Source organism: Caretta caretta, chromosome 6 (genome assembly GCF_965140235.1).
Source record: "Caretta caretta isolate rCarCar2 chromosome 6, rCarCar1.hap1, whole genome shotgun sequence".
Taxonomy (NCBI): Eukaryota; Metazoa; Chordata; order Testudines; family Cheloniidae; genus Caretta; species Caretta caretta.
This window is the reverse complement of record NC_134211.1, coordinates 125,132,204-125,152,000: the sequence shown is the minus strand read 5'-3', so window position 1 is coordinate 125,152,000 and position 19,797 is coordinate 125,132,204. Positions and strand designations below refer to the sequence as shown.

Sequence of the window (19,797 nt, the reverse complement as noted above, 5' to 3'; positions counted from 1 at the left end):
TGGGGCGGGGCGGATATCCGTGGGGCGGGGGGGGGTGGCGGTGTGTGAAGGGGTGGGGCGGGGGGGATATCCGTGGGGCAGAGGAGGGGGTGGCGGTGTGTGGAGGGGTGGGGCGGGGGGGATATCCGTGGGGCGGGGGGGGTGGCAGTGTGTGGAGGGGTGGGGCGGGGGGGATATCCGTGGGGCAGAGGAGGGGGTGGCGGTGTGTGGAGGGGTGGAGCGGGGGGGGATATCCGTGGGGCGGGGAGGTGGCGGTGTGTGGAGGGGTGGGGCGGGGGGGATATCCGTGGGGCAGAGGAGGGGGTGGCGGTGTGGGGAGGGGTGTGGCGGGGGGGGATATCCGTGGGGCGGGGGGGTGGCGGTGTGTGAAGGGGTGGGGCGGGGGGGATATCCGTGGGGCAGAGGAGGGGGTGGCGGTGTGGGGAGGGGTGGAGCGGGGGGGGATATCCGTGGGGCGGGGAGGTGGCGGTGTGTGGAGGGGTGGGGCGGGGGGGATATCCGTGGGGCAGAGGAGGGGGTGGCGGTGTGGGGAGGGGTGTGGCGGGGGGGGATATCCGTGGGGCGGGGGGGTGGCGGTGTGGGGAGGGGTGGGGCGGGGGGGATATCCGTGGGGCGGGGGGGGTGGCAGTGTGTGGAGGGGTGGGGCGGGGGGGATATCCGTGGGGCAGAGGAGGGGGTGGCGGTGTGGGGAGGGGTGTGGCGGGGGGGGATATCCGTGGGGCGGGGGGGTGGCAGTGTGTGGAGGGGTGTGGCGGGGGGGGATATCCGTGGGGCAGAGGAGTGTGTGGAGGGGTGCGGCGGGGGGGATATCCGTGGGGCAGAGGAGGGGGTGGCGGTGTGTGAAGGGGTGGGGCGGGGGGGATATCCGTGGGGCAGAGGAGGGGGTGGCGGTGTGTGAAGGGGTGTGGCGGGGGGGGTATCCGTGGGGCAGAGGGGGGGTGGCAGTGTGTGGAGGGGTGTGGCGGGGGGGTATCCGTGGGGCAGAGGGGGGGTGGCAGCGTGTGGAGGGGTGCGGCGGGGGGGGTATCCGTGGGGCAGAGGGGGGGTGGCAGTGTGTGGAGGGGTGTGGCGGGGGGGTATCCGTGGGGCAGAGGGGGGGTGGCAGCGTGTGGAGGGGTGCGGCGGGGGGGGTATCCGTGGGGCAGAGGGGGGGGTGGCAGCGTGTGGAGGGGTGCGGCCGGGGCCGGGGGGGGTGGCAGCGTGTGGAGGGGTGCGGCGGGGGGGATATCCGTGGGGCGGGGGGGGTGGCGGTGTGTGGAGGGGTGCGGCGGGGGGGATATCCGTGGGGCAGAGGAGGGGGTGGCGGTGTGGGGAGGGGGGTGGCGGGGGGGGATATCCGTGGGGCGGGGGGGTGGCGGTGTGTGGAGGGGGGCGGGCGGGGGGGATATCCGTGGGGCAGAGGAGGGGGTGGCGGTGTGGGGAGGGGTGTGGCGGGGGGGGATATCCGTGGGGCAGAGGAGGGGGTGGCGGTGTGGGGACGGGTGGGGCGGGGGGGATATCCGTGGGGCAGAGGAGGGGGTGGCGGTGTGGGGAGGGGTGTGGCGGGGGGGGATATCCGTGGGGCGGGGGGGGTGGCAGTGTGTGGAGGGGTGGGGCGGGGGGGGATATCCGTGGGGCGGGGGGGGTGGCAGTGTGTGGAGGGGTGGGGCGGGGGGGATATCCGTGGGGCGGGGGGGGTGGCGGTGTGGGGAGGGGGGCAGCGGGGCGCGCCGGCTCTGCGGGGTCCGGAGCTGCGGGCACCGGCGGGCGGACTGGCGGACGGGCGGGCGGGGAGCGGCCCGTGGGCGGAGGCGGCGGCGCGGGGCCGGGCCGGGGCGGGGGCCGCAGCGGGCGCGGGGCGAGCGCGGAGCCAGCGGCGGGGAGGAGGAAGTCGGAGCCGCGCTGCTTCCTGTCCCCGGGGGATGATCGCAGACAAGGCTGGGTGGGGACGCCGCTGAGCCCGCCGCCCCTGCCGGAGAAGGCGAGCTCCAGCCGTTCCCCCTCGGGCGAGCCGCGAAGGGCGCTAGAAGGTAAAAGCGCCGATCTCAGGGCGGCTCCGTTCAGCTCCGGCCCCGGCTGCTGCTGGCTAGCGATGGGGGCGGGCTGGGCGAGTCTCAGCCGCCGGCTCCTTTTGTTAAACCGACCCATTTACACCGGGGCAGGCAAGCGGCGCGACGCTGTTTCCACCCAGTTCCCCGCGAGCCGGAGCCGGAGCCGGAGCCGGGCGGCGCGTGTGCATCGCTCCCCGTGAGCCGGCGCGGGGGCTTGGTGCGGTCGCTCGTTTAAACCCGCCTGCTCACACGCGCTGTATGGCTGTGGAGTGAGGCTGCCGCTGGAGGATGTGAATTGCAATCATCACGGGTAAAAGCGTGCGCGGAAATTGCTTTGCTTGACAGCCATAGGTGCAACTGGGCTCGAGAGATCCGCCTTGCGTGGCTGCAGTTTGCAAACGGTCTGGTCGTAGGGACTGAGGGTCGCAGGAAAGTGGCCGCTAGACATGCATACCCTGCTCAGATAGCCAGGGAAACCGCCCACGCTCCGCTGGGAGCTGTTAGGTATATTTGAAGTTGTTTACTCTAAAGCAAAGGAAGAAACGGATTCGTTCGAACCCGTAACCGTGCGTTCGTTTCAGCTGGAAATGCTCCGCTTTAGGAAGCATTTCCAAAGTGTTCACTTCAGCTTTCTCGACAAAATGGGCCGTGGCATTCAACCTGATGATGGTGAGATGGAGCACCAAAAAGTAGAAGTGCAGATTGCTGGTCTCTTAGCAGAATGGTGGCCAATAAACAAGGTGCAGAATGCTTTCCCCTGGAGAGATCCTATGATAAGTCCGTTTTAACTTTAAAATATCAGTGTCTCCTACTCCCCTTTGCAGTGCCATTCACAAATCGGAATACAGGGAAGGGACTGTTTTGGGAATTCAGATTGTAAAAATTTTGCATGGAAAAACAGATTGGGGATTCGACTGTCCATAAAAATGGGACCTTTTATAAGGAGTCCAGTCTCCTCAACAAAGATTTAATTTAGAATTTTTGATCCTCAGTTAATCAATTGATTTACCATTGTAGGAAAAGCTTTTTCATGGATGAATAAGGTCTAGTGTTCCATTTATTTATTTGTTTGGGGAAGGGAAGGGGAGGGGGGGAATTTTCATTTAACTGAAATCAACCTTCCTCCCCGAAATAGTCAGTATAAAACCAAACTCCAGCATTTCAATCATACATAAATGTCTAATTCCCAGTCTCTTTGGATTAGAATCTTTCCACCCCTTAAAGTTATCATTTTATACCAAAGATGGAATACCAAAGTATTATCCACACCCTTACTCCACCTCCTCATACAGAAGCATTTGGACAAAGCACAAAGGAGCATCTGTACAAAGGATTTGAGTTCAGATTATTATTTTTATTACTGGGATTTAACAGGAAATACTGGTGATCTGTAACTGTTTAATGAGGAGTAACCATGGCAGAGGAGTATTTTGTCTACATTGCTGTTAGAAATATATGCAAAACTATATAAATGATATACAGATGCAGGTGGAAACGAACTTGGGAAACTTAATTCCCTGGGTTTGTTTTTCAAATAAGGGACTCGATGGAGGAGAATCACTTGAAATGTAAGTCTTTCTTGCTACCTTGATTGAAAACGGCTTTATGTGTATACAAAAATCCCCATCTCTCTCACACCACCCCCAAGATATTATTAAAGTTAGAGAATAATCAACTAAAAGGTTAACTTGTAGGACAGAAGTAATTTTCATACTGTGATACCTGTTGTATTTAGCTCACTGTAGTAATTTAAAATTCAGTTTATTGTTTCCATATTTTATTTAAGGAACCAGAGACTGGCATAAAACTGATTTTTCTGGCCAACTCCCAATCAGGATCCTCCCACTGCTCTCCCTAAGACAACACCGAAGCACAGCTTGTAGTTCTCTGCCCAGTAAACAAACCTCTGAATTGTCAGATAGCTTGGACCAGAAGATTAACCTGTATTTCTATGCTGTATAAGGGAAAAGGTTTCCATGTATACTGGCAGCATGATATGTCCAGTGCAATAATGGGTTTTATTTTTGGTTGTTTTGGGGTGTTTTTTTTTGCTTATAGTTTGGCTGTATTAACTGGATTTCACTGAATACATTTTGAGACTGAAATTTTTAAGCCTCTTTTCTGCCATATGGCCAGTGGATGAACTGAAATGAGACTCCATTAATTATCCCATAGAAAGCACTAGGGTGAAGCGCTTGTGTTTTTTAAATTGCCTGCATCTCCGGAGTAGATGTGGTGTGTTAGAAGCACTCAGTGCAAAAGCCTGTCTCTAATGCTGTAAAAGAGCCACGCGGAGATTCTTGATCAGTTTAATTTAAGGCAGTGCTCTGAATGCAGGCCCCATGTGCTGTTGAAGCACTTATTCAGAGGATTATAATAGGTCTTTTCTAATACACCACAAATCTTTTGATTATAGCATTTCTCAATTCAGCACAGCATTGCAGTTGGTACCGTCCGTTCCCTACCCCATTGTTCACCATGAATATGGACATAAATCAGTACCACTAGGCTGCTGATCTATTCTGCCTCAGTCATAGTACTGTTTGGATGAGATTCCTCCCCACCACCCCGCCCGGAACCAAGAAGGGACCAAAATATATTAGTTTTTTTGTTTTGCTTTTGTTATGTTTTCCCCAGAAAATAAACTTCCCTCCCCCCCTTTTAAAGCTGGCCTTAAGAAGAGCTCTGTGTCAGCTTGAAAGCTTCTCTCTTTCACCAACAGAAGTTGGTCCAATAAAAGATTACCTCACCCACGTTGTCGCTCTTATCTCCTGGAACAAACATGGCTACAACAACACTGCAAACTACATAAGGAGTCATGTCTACATACTAAACATATTTTTTCTTCTCATTACAGTATTAGTTACTGTACCAGGAGCCTATCAGAAACAAGTGTGGAACCGATGAGTGTTTCCAGAATGGGGAATCAGGTCATGGGATCCCATGTCCTGTTGGTTCTTTAATATATTTTTTCCCTTGCACAGATGCATTTTCTGTTTTTGCTTTAGGCAAGGAGGGGATGGAAGAAAGGGCAGGCAGGGTGCCCTGATTTAGGGAGGGCGTTCTGGGTATAAGGAGCGTCCTGGAATATGGTGCATCCACATCGCGTGGGAGTGGAAGGAGGGCATTCAGAATGCGGGAGGAGTTGGCAATTGTAGTGCATGGGTGGGGGGATAGTGGGAAACCGGGCTGGAGAGTTAGGGAGGAGCCAGCCTGTGCACAGTCTTGGAGAAGGATTTGAACTGGATACAGAATGATCCATTTTCTTTACTGGAGCTGCTAATTGCTTTTAAATGCTGCGTGAGGAAGGTTTCTAAGCAGCATTCAGGAACGACTTGGCTAGCACTGTGAGTTTCTTGCTGGACTGCTTCTCTCCAAGGCATGCTTCGTGCCGCTGTGCTTTTCCATCCCAGTTATCCTTGTGACTGAGTGTTAAAGGAGGGAGTGTCCACTTTACTTGTGGGAGTTGCAGTGTGTACCTTCTGTTTTTGTTCGTCAATGGTGTATTTAATTTCCCATATCTGCCAACTCAGCCTCCCCCATGTGATGGGGATGTGTCTTCAGGCAATGCACAGGAGGTGAGAAATATTTGTGGTCCTGTCTCTTTGTTTGGGAAGCCTTTTCCCTACTCCTTTGGGGGCAGTGTAGGTGCTGTACACCCAGTGGCAATCCTATCATAGAATCATGGAATATCAGGGTTGGAAGGGACCTCAGGAGGTCATCTAGTCCAACCCCCTGCTCAAAGCAGGACCAATCCTCAATTTTTGCCCCAGATCCCTAAATGGCCTCCTCAAGGATTGAGCTCACAACCCTGGATTTAGCAGGCCAATGCTCAAACCACTGAGCTATCCCTCCCCCCTATGGAAGGTGGTATGGTATATATCTTGAGCAGGAGTGATGAACAGAGTGAGTTCAACCAGAAAATATCTGGGACTATAAGCAGTACAGAATCGAGGATCCCCTCCTGCCCCCCGCCCCCTCCCCCCCCCCCCCAAAAAAAAAAAAGTGTCTTGGATTTTGTTGCCTGCAGCTTGGGAACTAATCTTGAAATGTGGGAGAGCAGGTGTAGCAGTGAGGTTGTTTCCATACCCTAGTGAGAGTCTGGTGTGGTACCTCTAGGGAATCCCGCTGGCACAGCTCTTACTCCCCAATCTCACCGGGGCCAGCAATTTATTCGGAACATATTGAGACTAGCTCTCCAGACGCAGAACAAGCAGCAGAAATCGGCTCACCTGAGATCTTGGCATGAGCAAGCACTGCCCTAGTGGGCTGCCGCTGCAGGGTGCGTGTTCCAAGTTCAGGGAGTCTGGGAGCCACCGCCCCATGCCAGCTGGAAGCTCCAGGGAGGGGTCAGTCCTGGTTAATGAAAACCTCTGTCCCATTAGAAAGCGACTGTAAAACACAGTTCAGACCAGACAGGGCTGCACTTAAAGTGCTGCTCTGTCTCAGGCAGTCTGCAGAGACATACGTTAAAGGAAACTTTGGGAGCTGCCTTGGCTTCCCATTCAACCAAAGTAGCTAACTTCAGATGGGCTCAGCCAGTGCCCAAGCATCCATCTTGGTGCCTTCTCTAGCCATCTATTTCTCATGCTGGCCTTTGAGAAATTGGCTCGCAACTGGATTTTGATGTCAGGGAAAGTTATAAACCTAGTTTCCTCCCTGTTGTTGAATACTTCGGTGTGTGCATTTCCTGGTGGCACGGCACTATCTCTGGGTGTGTGAGTGACGATGCGAGGAGCCAATACTATCTTAACCTCTTCTGGATGATGAGTCAGATTCTGCCCTCGCTTACATGCCCATGCCACCGCAATGTGGCCAAAATCTGGCAAATCTCTCCCCTGGTGGGGGAACCTGGGGTACTGTAGGGTCACCATATCTGCTCTTAGGCCAACCACTCTGCCCACTCAGCTGCTAACCTAGGATGTGTGGTCAGAAGATAGAGGGGCGGTCAGGCCTCCCCTTCACTCCAGTGATCCCCAGCCATCATAACCACTCCTTGGGGTCCCCGCCCACTGGTGCAGGTTAGAGTAGCCTAACCCATAGCCGGGGACTGGCCTGGTGAAGGGCAACCCCTGCTTGTGCAAACCCTCTCCTCAGCTGCACCGAGAACTCCTTGGCCAGAGCTTAGGATCTAGCTCAGTACCTTTATCTGCTTGGCTTCTGGCCAGTGAGCTGGCTTACCATGAAGAGTGAGCAGAATCCACAGGGTTTTTTGTTTGCGAGTTGTTTGCCTAGAAGGAATCAGCCAGTTAGCTGCCAAGAAAAGGCCGATTTCAAAGACGTGGAAGATGTAATGCAGAGGAAGAAGAATTAGCCATTCTGGCTGGATTCAGGCCAAGGTGACGTTCTGCTCTCGTTTTGAAAGGTGATGATGTTAGGCTGTGAGAGAAGAAAAGGGTTGGTTTGTTTTCTGGCAAGCTCTAAATCATACTTGGTCCTGCAGTAACTTAAGATCAGCAGAGCTTTCCATAGTGTGTGTCTAGGTGAATGATTTCTGCTCCGTATTTCCTAATTTGCCAATGAAATCTGCTTTCCATAGATGACAGCTGACAATTAGCCTTGGCTCTTGTTAGCAGAGGACAGTAATTGGCAGATGCATTGGAGAACAGCTGACTCTAGCCTTGGGGAAGATAGAATTAGAAGCGAGTAAAATGGACTGAGTGCCGGGTGAACAGAGCTTTGAGCTTCCACCGAACAGTGCTGAAAAGAGGCTAGTGAGAGCCAGTGTGACCATAAGCCAAGCCAAGCGGCCTGGAGGATGCTCCTTGCATGCTGGGGGCTGGGTTCTCAGGGCTGCTGAGGCCCTAAGCAGTGGAAAGTGGCTTTAAAGCAACCAGAGATGGCCTGTGGAGCATTTGCTCTGTGCAGGGGAACGCTGCTTGCCAAAAGCTGGCAGAGTCCGTGCAGCAGTTTTGTGCACCCCGTTCACTCCTCATACTGGGTGGGAGGAGGAGATGGTTTTGGGAGCAGGGAGGGGAACTCTGCTAGCCCTGATCCTCCACTGGCATAAGTTAGAGCTGCTGACCTGCAACTTCAACTTGTGCCTAGGCCCTTTGGCTCAGGGTTAGAGAACTGTAACCAGGTTCCTTCTGTGTTCGCCCTCTACTTGGCTGAGTTTGTTTGGGGCGGAGAATCTGCCCCATCAAGCTAGAATTCCTTCCATTGTATTCTCTAATCCACTAGCAAATATCATGTCCTTGCTTCTCTTGCTTGTTTTAGTTCTACCTTTTAAAATAGGGCCACGAGATTGCAAACCATTTGCAACAGAAGCACATATGTTATCTCTAAACAATTGACAAAGCCCCATTAATTGGATTATAGTGCTGGGGCTTGCATGGATTTATTTTAGATGGCTGAAGCATCCAAGGGGTTGTTTTTTTTCTCTGCTCACACCAAGAGGAAGGCAGAGCCGATTCTGTCTCCAAAGATCACAGCAGCTGTGTTCCACGATAACTGAGGGGACAGTATTCCTGCAAGGCGCGTGCGTGTGCGTGCATGCCGTCTTCAGCCTAAAAACGGTGTTTCAGAGGCAAAGCTTTTTTTCTTTTTAAAAATCCGTGAGTCATTTTAAGAGACAACCACCTCCAGTACATGTGGTTACCATAGTAATTAGCCCTAGCAAGATGGCGGATTGTGTTGAAGTCTCTCACCAGGAGAGACCTGTAGTTGTGTGGACTCTAGGAGAGACCCTCAAGAGTTTTGGGGCCTGTATGCCCCACCCAGGTGAAAGTCCCCAAGGAAGGTAGTGGGAATTTTGCCTTTTTTGAAGAGCGCAAAATTAGACCTGAATGATTGTCAATTTTGCCCTCGACTCCACAGCTGCAAAAGCCACCGTTGCCTGAAGTCTCCTCGCACACAGGGCCCTGGAGCTGGTTGTCCAAGGTTTTCAAGAAGACAGGCCCCCTTTCATCCCCCGCCCCTCGGGAGAGCGTCTGTTACTAAGGGAGTTGAAACGCTGAAGCAAGGAGACAGGCTGGGGGAGCGGGTTCCTCTTCTTCAGAGGGCAGATGAGAGCCACAAGGATGCCGAGACAACACCTCCCAAGTCATGAGTGCAGCGGGGCAGGGCCTGTGTGCTATGCTCTGGCTCTTCCCTCCCCGTTCCAGAGCAGCATGTTGGTCAGCGGGTGAGGCTGATGGGGGGGGCCCACTTTGTTTCTAAGCCACAAAGCTGGGAAATCTGGAAGTGCAATGCCTTGATGCCTGTGGGACACAGCAGCGAATGTCCAGAGGATTGGAAGGGGGTCGGGGCTACCCTGCCTGTATCCATCCACCCCAGACACAACCTCACGTCGGAGGGATTTTCCCTCTGATACTGCTGCTTGCTGCCACCCTCACTTTGAACGTTTTTCAGGGCTATTCCCTGAGCTTGGTTAAAAAGCCAAAACAATACGCGGACATGGTGCCTCGGGCCTGACTGCGATTCTCCTGCCATGGCTAATGCTCATTCTTACTTCTGTTTCTTTCGCTACATTCTTATGGGGTCCGTTTCACTTCCTTGCTTCCACTTGTCTCATCTTTTTACTTTTTGCTGATTGGCTCATCAGTTCGGTGAAGCTTGCTTTGATGTATCCCCCCCTCCCCTTTCTAAAACCTCGTCAGATGTTTTCTCATTACTGGCTTCTGCTTCAGCGTGTTGCTTTGCCGAAGTGCGGGCAAATCGGATTTTGAAGTCTTCCTCCCTCTACTGGCTCTCCTAAGATGGACAAGATCTTGTATTGTAGCAATGGAGGGAGACGTGCTTTAATGCTTTGAATGTAGGCAAAGAATGGGTCCTTCGCAGAGTGGATCTGTGTAGGCTAGAACTCTCATACACCTAGTCCATGGGCTGGATCCCCGGCCTGTTTGATATCTGTATGTGGCTTGCATTGTGTCCAATTCTGGGGAATCTAAGCTTTCATTTTAAAACCCTCGCTATTTTTAATCATCAGCATTGTGAAGAAAGTTCCTGTTTGAATGTCACTGGTACGGTGTTCTCTGCCAGATTTGGAAGATACCTCTCAAAGCCAGTGTTTCAGGCTGTGAGCTCCTCACTTGCACTAATCGCATGAACTTGAAAAATTAATTCCAGGTGATGAAGACTAAAATTTCATTTGCCACAGGAAGGCTGTGATCTCTGGGCAAGCATCTCATTGACATCCATGGGAGATCTGCTGGGGATTTAGGATATAGCGCTAAATTGATACCCCTGCTCATGGGCCATAGTTAAACATGGGATTTGACCCTCTCCCCTGAAAGAGTTTGACACCACTCATGTAAATGTCACTGTTTCAAATGATTACAAATATGATGCACTGGCAAGGAGGGGGGGCATTACAATGGAGTGGGGAACAGTTCCATTTCGGCTGCATCTTGCACCCTGCCTTCAGCTCGACTTTTGCAGACGGAGCACCACTCACCGAAGGAAACATTCCAGCACTTACAAACAGCCGGCCAGCTTTCAGCTCTTAGCCTAACTTATAGCAGGAAGCAGGAGGTCAGGTAAAAGTTTAAACTCACATGAGCTTTGATGGAAGCAGGAGTAGCAATAGGCGTCTGGGAGTTACTTATGTTGTTCAGACCCTTTCCTCTTTTCTAGCTGCTGCTGTTTCTTCTTTTTGGTTCCTTATTCATGTCCGTTTCTTCTTGTCCCCATCTACAATAACAGCTGGAGTAGTCCTAGGGAAACGGTGAGATGTCACCAGTGAATGCTGTGGCCAGATCTAATGAACATGCAGCGCTTTGGGTGTAGAACCTGTGACTGAGGGGGGGCCCCTGAGAATCTGGATGTTTGAAATCTATCCCTGTCACCTCCGCGGAGAGCCAGGCCTGACAGCTTAAATACACAATTGCTTCCCTCCCAAGGGCAACGCACAGGGCATGGGATGCCCCTTAAATTGGCCATCTTGCAGCAGCAGCTGTACGTACAAATCTAATTCACTGGCAGAAGTCCGAGGGGGAACTACTGCTTCACAGGCAAGTGCTCTGTGGCTGTACTAAAGCAACAATGATTGGGGTTCAAGTCGGTCAAGACAGCTCCAGCCAGAATCTGTGGTCTGCCAGCCAAAATGGTCTTTTATTTAAGACCAAGAAACGTAATACTCAACGTGGGAGGAAAGTTAAGTTTGTGCAACATTGTGGTGAGCAAAGCATCAGTAAATACAGTGTTACGGTTCCCACGCCAGCCGTAACCGGGGCCTTGTGTTGCTTCATATGCTGTTAACTTGCCTGGCTTTATATAAAAATATGACTATTAATGCAAATACTATATATACCCAGGGGAACCAGGTGATGGTTGCTGTGGGAACCAAGACTTTGAATTTCCTGACTGGTGTGCAGAAAACCTCACTCATCATTTTGCATTAACAGTTTATGGCGCTTACCTTTTCTAAAGGCCAATCTGTGATGGGTGATGTGAGCTTCAAATGTATGCACCAAACACTTTTATTGCAACTCTTAATTGACTACAGCTAGGGTCTGGCTCCAGCTGCAGAGGGGGTCTGATCCATTGAAGTCCTTGGGAGCATTTCCATGGGCTTTGGTCGAAGCCCATAATTCGTAGATTAAGGCTGTTTGAAAGCTTTGAGGGTTTGGAGAGAGCAGGAGCCTGAGGCAAACCCTCCTGGGTTTGGGTTACGAGGCCAAAGCCCAATTGACGAAGTCTGAAAAACCCAAAGCCACTTTGGTTTTGTTCACTGTTCCATCCAGAGCTCCCCAGCTTGCTGCACTGTAAAGCAGTTAGTGTCCAACAGTGTGCAGCATGGTCCGAGTCTTGGACAGCTACATCACTTTTGTTTTATTAACCATACTACTTCAGACATGTCCAGGTCATGTGTCGTCCCACGGCAAGTTTAAAATAGATCTATATTTGGAGATATCTGAATTCAAAGAAAGTCTCTCAAGATTGACTTTAGCCAGGAAAAAACACATTTCTCCCCGCTTCCTCCCGCCCAGTGAAGAAATGAGCAAATGGAATTGTTCCAAGCTTTACAAACAAATGAATCCTCTGCCTGCAGAACACTCCATGGTGACTGGACAATGGATGTACTGTGACTGCTGCTTAAGCCAAATCAAACTAGTTTTCATCCTTATCTTGTCCTCCCCTTGCTCCTCACTCATTAATTTTCTTCACTTGTTATCTCTCACCATCATTGTCGCTCAGTCTATGTAGTTTGTCTGAGAGAGGATCAAGAGGTGACTTGACTATGGTCTACAAGTACCTACATGGGGAGGAGATTTCTGATAGAAGATGGCTCTTTAATCTAGTAGGAAAAAGTGTAACGAAATCCAGCAGTTGGAAGCTGAAGAGAGACAAATTCAGAGTAGGAATAAGGTGCAAATTTTTAAGTGTGGTTGGTGGGTAATTAAGCATTGTTCAATTTATCTAGGGGGATGGTGGATTGTCCAGCTCTCGCAGTCTTTAAATTAAGGCCGGATGTCTTTCTAAAAGAGATGCTCTCGTTCAAACTGAAGTCATGGGCTTAATGCAGATGTTACTGGCTGAGGTTCTCTGGCCTGTATGATGCAGGAGATCGGACTTGATGATCATAACAATCCCTTCTGGCCTTAAAATCCATGAATCCTCTGGTAAGGTGGTCAGCTCTTTGAGGAAGGGTATGTCTCTTTATTACACAGGTACCTCACTCTGCACAATGGAACCCAGATCCCTGATTGGGGCCTTTATGTGCTACAGCAATACAAATAAATAATTATAATTAAGAACATAAGAATGGCCATACTGGGTCAGACCAAAGGTCTATCCAGCCCAGTATCCTGTCTACCGACAGTGGCCAACACCAGCTGCCCAAGAGAGAGTGAACCTAACAGATAATGATCTAGTGATCTCTTTCCTGCCATCCATCTCCACCTTCTGACAAACAGAGGCTAGGGACACCATTCCTTACCCATCCTGGCTAATAGCCATTAATGAACTTTATCCAGTTCTCTTTTAAGCCCTGTTATAGTCCTAGCCTTCACAACCTCCTCAGGCAAGGAGTTCCACAGGTTGACTGTGCGCTGAGTAAAGATAGACTGAGACAAGTATAAGCCTGAGTGTTTTTTTCTCCCCCAATTACAAGTGCTTGGAAATGGGACTCTTATAATGAAGTGTTCTCTCGGTCATAACTAGCGTCAGACTTATATGTAAATGTCAATATCTTCCTGGTGCCAGGAGCAAACAACTGACTGTCTAGTGATTAGATTACTCAGAGAAGTTGAAAGTGAAATCAGTCTTGGAGCAGCTCATGGTGAAAGCGACGCCCTTTGCAACCCTGGCTGAAGTTACAGCAATCCAGCTACACTAGTCACCCTAATTGATTTAACTGTATAGCTTTAAATGGGTTACTGTGATCCACTTACTCGGTGTGACCGCAACATGAATGGGTGTTGCAGAACTGGGAAGCAGACAAATGAGAGAGATACTGTACTAACTTTTCACACTTGTTAGATAAGCTCTTCTAGCTGGTGGGTGGGATCTTGATCTTGGTAAAATAGGTTTATCAAGCAGTCCTGTAGTCCTACCACAACAGCCTTAGGGAAGAACATTTCCCATAATTGTTACTAAAAGCAGTTTTTCTTGCTGGAAAAAATTGCTGGCCACAGCTAGGTTCTGATAGAGTAAACCTAGTCCAAGAGATAATAGGAGGATATAAGCCAACTACCAAATTCAAATAAGATGTCTGAACATCAGTTAAGGAAGTGTTATTTTACCCCAATCGTTGGATCCTCCTGTCTCCGTGCAGCAGAATGCTCACTTGATTTCCTAGGGAGTTAGGCCCACTCAAGCCCCAATCTTTCAGTGTGATGGGGGTGGATGCACTTGTGTGTCCAGGCTGAGTCCTGTAGAAATCAGTGTTGTTCACCAAAGGTGCAGGGCAAGGTCATGCAGGGCCAGACACCAGGAAGATTTTGGGGGAGTTTTTCTTATGGTTTTGAAGCAGAGATGAGAATGGACTAGCAGAGCATTGCTCTGCATTACTCATTGTGATAAAACACCCAGTGCACGAAATCCAATGGATAAGTAAAAGGAAGGAGGAATATGTCTATGTGACATTGTGGGTAAGATTTTCACAGCCGTCTATGGGATCTGGATTCCAGATCCCATAAGGACCTCCCACACAAGGTTAAAATGAATGGAAATTCACTTCATTTGCAATAGGGGGATTGGATGTCCAAAGAGGATGAGGTTTTTTTAAATGGTAATTTGTAGGTAATTTAGGTTTGCTCAGAAGTAGGAGAGAATCTCCCTCTCCCAGGTTTTCCCTGTGTGTAGAGCATTTAGACAAAGAGAGGCTTATTGCTATACCATTGAAATTAAACTGTGCCCTCTCAGCACTCTCTGGAAACTGCTGTGCCCTTTGGAGCAAAGCCAGTCCCGGAAAGTGTGCTTCAGTCTCTTTAAAATGCCAAGATTATTCAGTAGCACCTAAGGAACGTGAGTTTTAACCGCTGCTGTGGTCTGTCAGCTGTGGAATCTAAGAGGGATTGGGTGCAAAGAGATGGGAATCAAAGTAGTTTTAGGGGTCACAGTCCTAGGGTGGCTGGCCCTTTAAGGGGAAATGGGGCCTCAGCCCCACCTGTGACTAGATGTGGTCACCTCCCCAGGTGGGTAATAATGAATGAGGCCGTGTGACTAACTTGGGCCAGGCCTGGAGAGAGAAGGGAGGAAGAGACAAATTTCTGGGCTAGTTCTTGGGGCAGGGGATTTAACTTTCCCACCAGGCAGGACGGAAGCCTGGGAGCAGCTGATGGAAAAAGCGGGAAGTAGCAAGGCTCCTGCAGGAACCCTGGAAAACCAGGGGGAGAAGGCTGGTTTGCTGACCATGTGGAGCCAGATGGCTGGAAAAGGCAGGTGGAGGCCTGTGGAGAATTCTGACAGGATAGGGCTAGGCATAGACACTGGCTCCATGGGTACTACGGGGCTGGACCACCCATGGGGAAAAATTCGTGGGTGCTCTGCACCCACCAGCAGCCATGCTCCCATCACCTCCTTTCCCACCCTGAGCCTGCCGCATCCCTGTTTCTCCGCCTACCTCCCAGCACTTCCCGCCACCAAACAGCTGTTTGGCGGCGCTTAGGACTTTCCAGGAGGGTGGAGGAGCGGGTACGTGGCGCGCTCAGGGAGGAGACTGAGAAGAGCCGGGGCAGGGGCGGGGACTTGGGGGAAGGGGGTGGAATGGGGGTGGAGTGAGGGCAGGGCTAGGGCTGGGGGTCAAGCACCCACCAGAAACCGTGGAAGTCGGTGCCTATGGGGGTTGGGTGTAGCTTATTTTGAGACTTGACTTTCAGGATTGTTTTAAACTGTTCTGTTAATAAACTCAGCCCCCCAGGAATGGTGTCTCTGAACAAAAAGCCTTTGTGGATTATTCCTGGGAACTGAGCAGAAGGCAGCTGAAGCAGAGTAGCCGTAAGGTCGGGTCTCGGGAGGCGGTTGACCCCGTTAGTCATCAACTGGAAATTTAGTCAGTTTTAAAAAAAAAAACCAACAAACAAAAAACAACAACAAATAAAACCTAAGTAAGAAGTGGTGTCAGACACTACTCCTACCCCTGGGTCCCCCTCCCAGGGCTTGTGGCATACAATCACATTTTCCTATTTTAAAGTGCTTTTGTTTAGTCTGTTGCTTTGGGAAAGATCTGTGCAGAGCCAGCTGATGGATTCTGCAGGGGAAGCACTGAATGAGGGAATCTGTCTACACCGAAAGTGCTGTCAAATGCAGAATGAACAAACTGGAGGGGGGCGGGGGTGGGAAATGGGGAAAGAAAACTTGTTTTCTCATTTTTCACGTATTGCCATCTCGGGTGTTTAAAAACGTCTGGAGAGAAGGAGGAGTTCTTAGCTTGTTGGTGTCCCTTAAGTTTCAGGTGGCTAACGCAGCATGTCTGTGAGGAAGTAAACCACCATTAAGACCAAAAAAACAAACGGACTCAACCAGTTTGCTGGTGTCAGCTCAATGGCTAACCAGGAAACTGTTTGCATTGCTTCTCTGTATGTCTTGTCCCACTTTTAGCTCCCGCTGAGGTGCTCCATGATGTCACCCTAATGGTCTCTGATAGTTTCTGGGGCCTAGGGGAGACTGAGCAATATAAGGCCACTAAAATGATTGGGATTCTTGTTTCTCTTTGAAGCTGCTCATCTTACACCCCACAAAAATCTTCCTTCCTGCACTAGAGGATCTGTTCTATTGCAAGCAATCGACAAGATGAAATCCTGTCCCTCATTGAAGTCCATGGAAAAACGCCCATTGACTTAAATGGGCCTAGGATTTCACCCACTGCACATGTGGGTAAACAGGACTAGAGCCCTTATGTTTAAGCCCCATTAATATAGGCGTCTGCAAGTTGAGCTAAGGGAGAATTCCTGCAGCTACTACTGGTAGTAATAATACCTAGCTTTTATGTAACCCCTCTTCATCAGGAGATCTCAAAGCGCTTTACAAAGGAGGTCCGTATTCTCTCCATTTTATACATGGGGAAACTGAGGCACTGGGCAGTGGAGTGACTTGCCCATTGTCACCCAGCAGGCCAGTAGAGGAGCTAGGAATAGAACCCAGGTCTCCTGAGTCCCAGGCCAGTGCTCTGTCCACTAGACCAGCAGTCCTTTCGGTGGTGGTGGGGGGGGTCTGGGGCCCCCCTGCTGAAACCCTGAGCCCTGGCGCCCCCCTATGGAGCTGAAACGGCGAGGTGTGGGGCTGAAGCCCTGAGTTCCCCTTCCCTCTCCCCCCTTAAGCCAGGAGCAGCATGAGGCTGAAACCCTGAGCTTCCCTCTCCGCTGAAGCTGGGAATGGCGGGGCTGAAACCCCAACCTTCCCTCCCACCCCCCACTGAAGCAAGGAATGGGGCTGAAGCCTTGAGTCCATAGGCAAAGTTAAAGGGGCACAAGGGTGTTGCCACCCCCAAACTGTAGTGCCTTACCCAGAATGGGCCTGTCCTGGGGGCAGCTCCACCCCCACCACATCCCTCCTCCTCTCCCTCAGGCCCCCACCTCTGGTCAGATCTGGGTGGGAAGCTGGAGCCAGGCAGCTGCTCTTCTGGCTGCGGTGGTGCCATGGAGTGGGCAGCTGTGGCATTCCCCTGTCTGCTGCTGGTGCCCGGGTTGCGGCTGCTCCTCAGCTCCTACCCCCCTTTGCCTGCTCGCGCAGCTGATCAGAGCTACCCAGGCTCCGGGGCTGGCAGAGGCCTCAAAAAGAAAAAGTTGAGAACCCAGTAATAGAAAGGCCCTCATCCTCTCTGTGGTCCGGCCACTAGATGGCAATGCCATGTGCACCTTTCACTTCCCTATTGAGTGTGTATTGTCTGCAGCCTGGGCGTTAGTTTCTCTTCACCCAGGGAGGAGACGTTCCCACAAGCCATGAACAGATGCACTATGCTGTCCAGCGTTTGCAAGTGTCCAGCGATTGCGTGTCTTGCTATCTTGTGTTACCCCTGTTTTCTGAGTCATTGAGTATATGTTAAAAATCTGACCGGTGAGCCTCCAGTTTGGAATATATCCCCCAAGAGGAAATTGACACACTCACCATAGAATTTAGCTTGCAAAATGCTCGGCTGTGTACAGACACCCAGTAAGAGGCAGTCCCTGTCCCAAAGATCTTGCAGTGTAAACGGATAAAGGGTGGGATGGGAAACAGACACAGAAATAGATTGTCAAGGTCATGCAGCAGGCCAGGGTGGCATTAGGATTTGAACCCAATTCTCCTAATTCCCAGCCTACTGCCTCATCCCATGGACTACGTTGCTGCAAGCTGGAGTTCTGTCATGTGTAAGTTTAAGGATTATGGGCTATCAGAAAGGTTCAAACATTGGACCTTCAGGTTCCCCAGCATGTACCTCTACCACCTGAGCTTAAGGGGTAACTGTTTCACGTCCCATGACAGCTCACTGTAATAATGACAGCTGGTAGCATTGCTATTAAGGTTGTCCAACACTTCCCATTATAAGACCCTGTTTTCAGTGCCATGTAACTTTATACCTCAGTTCCCCATCCATAAAATGGGGCAAATACCCTCTCATCTCATAGGGGTGCTATGAAAATAAATCCGTTCTGTATTTGTGAAGCACTCAGATAATGTTGTGATGAGGACCACAGACAAGCCCGGCGGGAAACTAATCATTCTGATTTCAGAGCAAGGTTTGAGTAGCATGCAGTGAACGAGGCCTTGGGACGCAGGGATAGCTCAGTGGTTTGAGCATTGGCCTGCTAAACCCAGGGTTGTGAGTTCAATCCTTGAGGGGGCCACTTAGGGAACTGGGGCAAAAATTAGGGATTGGTCCTGCTTTGAGCAGGGGTTGGACTAGATGACCTCCTGAGGTCCCTTCCAACCATGATTAGGTATGCTATGTGGTTAAGAAGAGAGAACCAAACTGAATAGATGCTCATTCCCGAGCACTGTTCATCCTGTGCACTGAATGAGGCAGGGGTCCTGTGAATAAAATAATGTGTGATCATGTAATTAAAGACTGTCAAATTAAGGGGCCAAATTAAGCTGCACAGGCATCCTTAATTGTCGCATTTCCTACATGTTCAGTGCTTGGCTTTGCAATGTTCCTTTAACACAGTATTCTACAGAATAAGCAATGCACGGTGAGGGGGTGTGGCATAAAACTTCTAGCTGCATGAAATAGCAATACTGGTATTAGCTGGGTGTGCAAAGCCATGAGTGAGGTTATGCAGGTTGTTCCAAACGCATGCTGCTAAAACCTCCATACCGCACTGCCAGGTAGTTCGTGTATACCCAGGGATATTACAGAAAACCCACTTTCGAAATGTTAGACTTCTTAAAACTTTTACTGGGGCTATTGCTTGTGTCCCTCCACCTGTGAAACCAGAGGGGTCGGGGAGAGAAATGTAAATTAATAAATTGAAAATCTCTATATGTCCCCTGAAATAGCTCTTCTGCACTTTGCAACATCTGAGCTTAAAGAAACCCAGTTGTTCAGGGGTTTGCTGGGAACCTCCCCTTAAAGTGGTTTAAGTTCCTGTTTCTAGCTCTGTTGCAGTGCTAGATACCAAACCTTCAACCAATCACTAGCTCAGGTCTTCAGAGGGGGTGTGATACTGGGGGGAGGGGAAGTTCCACACTGCGGGAGGCGGGGGGACTATTTATGCGCCAGGCTGCTTGTATTTTTCTGAATGGTGGCTGTATGATGCTGCTCAGAGGTTTGGTATGTTAAAGGAAGTCTTTAGGATATGTCTGTGTGCAATTAGACACCCACAGCTGGCCCCTGCCAGCTGACTCGGGCTAAGGGGCTGTTTAACTGCGGTGTAGACCAGTGGTTCTCAACCTTCACAGAGCACTGTACTCCTTTCCGGAGTCTGATTTGTTGTGTGTATCCCCAAGATGCACCTCACTGAAAAAACTGCTTGCTTACAAAAATCAGACATAAAAATACAGAAGTGTCGCAGCCTACTAGTCCTGAAAAAACCATATAATTATAAAATAAATTAATGGGAATATAAATATTGTACTTACTTCTCAGTGTTTAGTATAAACAAGTCATTGTCTGTATGAAATTTTAGAGTTTGTACTGACTTTGCTAAGTGCTTTTTATGTTGTTGTAAAACTAGGCAAATATCTAGAAGTGTTGATGTACCCCCTGGAAGACCACTGTGTACCCCCGGGGTACCTGTAGCCCTGGTTGAGAACCACTAGTGTAGACGTTCCAGCTCAGGCTAGAGCCTGGGCTCTAGGACCCTGCGAGGTGGGAGGGTCCCGGAGCTTGGGCTCCAGCCCGAGCCTGAATGTCTACACCGAGGTTAAACAGCCCCTGAGATCAAGTCAGCTGGCATGGGCC

General features: G+C 50.6%; 1 protein-coding gene across 3 annotated transcripts in view; it reads left to right on the top strand.

Annotated features, from left to right (window-relative positions):
* Positions 1-1,841: 1,841 nt before the first annotated feature.
* GNG2 (G protein subunit gamma 2) overlaps positions 1,842-19,797 on the top strand; it is an 89,019-nt gene continuing 71,063 nt past the window's right edge. The window contains exon 1 of one of the 3 annotated variants that reach the window (XM_048852180.2): positions 1,842-2,009. The gene's annotated coding sequence lies outside the window, so the exon portion shown is untranslated. Of the gene's footprint in view, positions 2,010-2,062; positions 2,341-3,428; positions 3,599-19,797 lie in introns of those variants that run through there. The other 2 variants (XM_048852181.2, XM_048852182.2) reach the window with 2 other exon arrangements.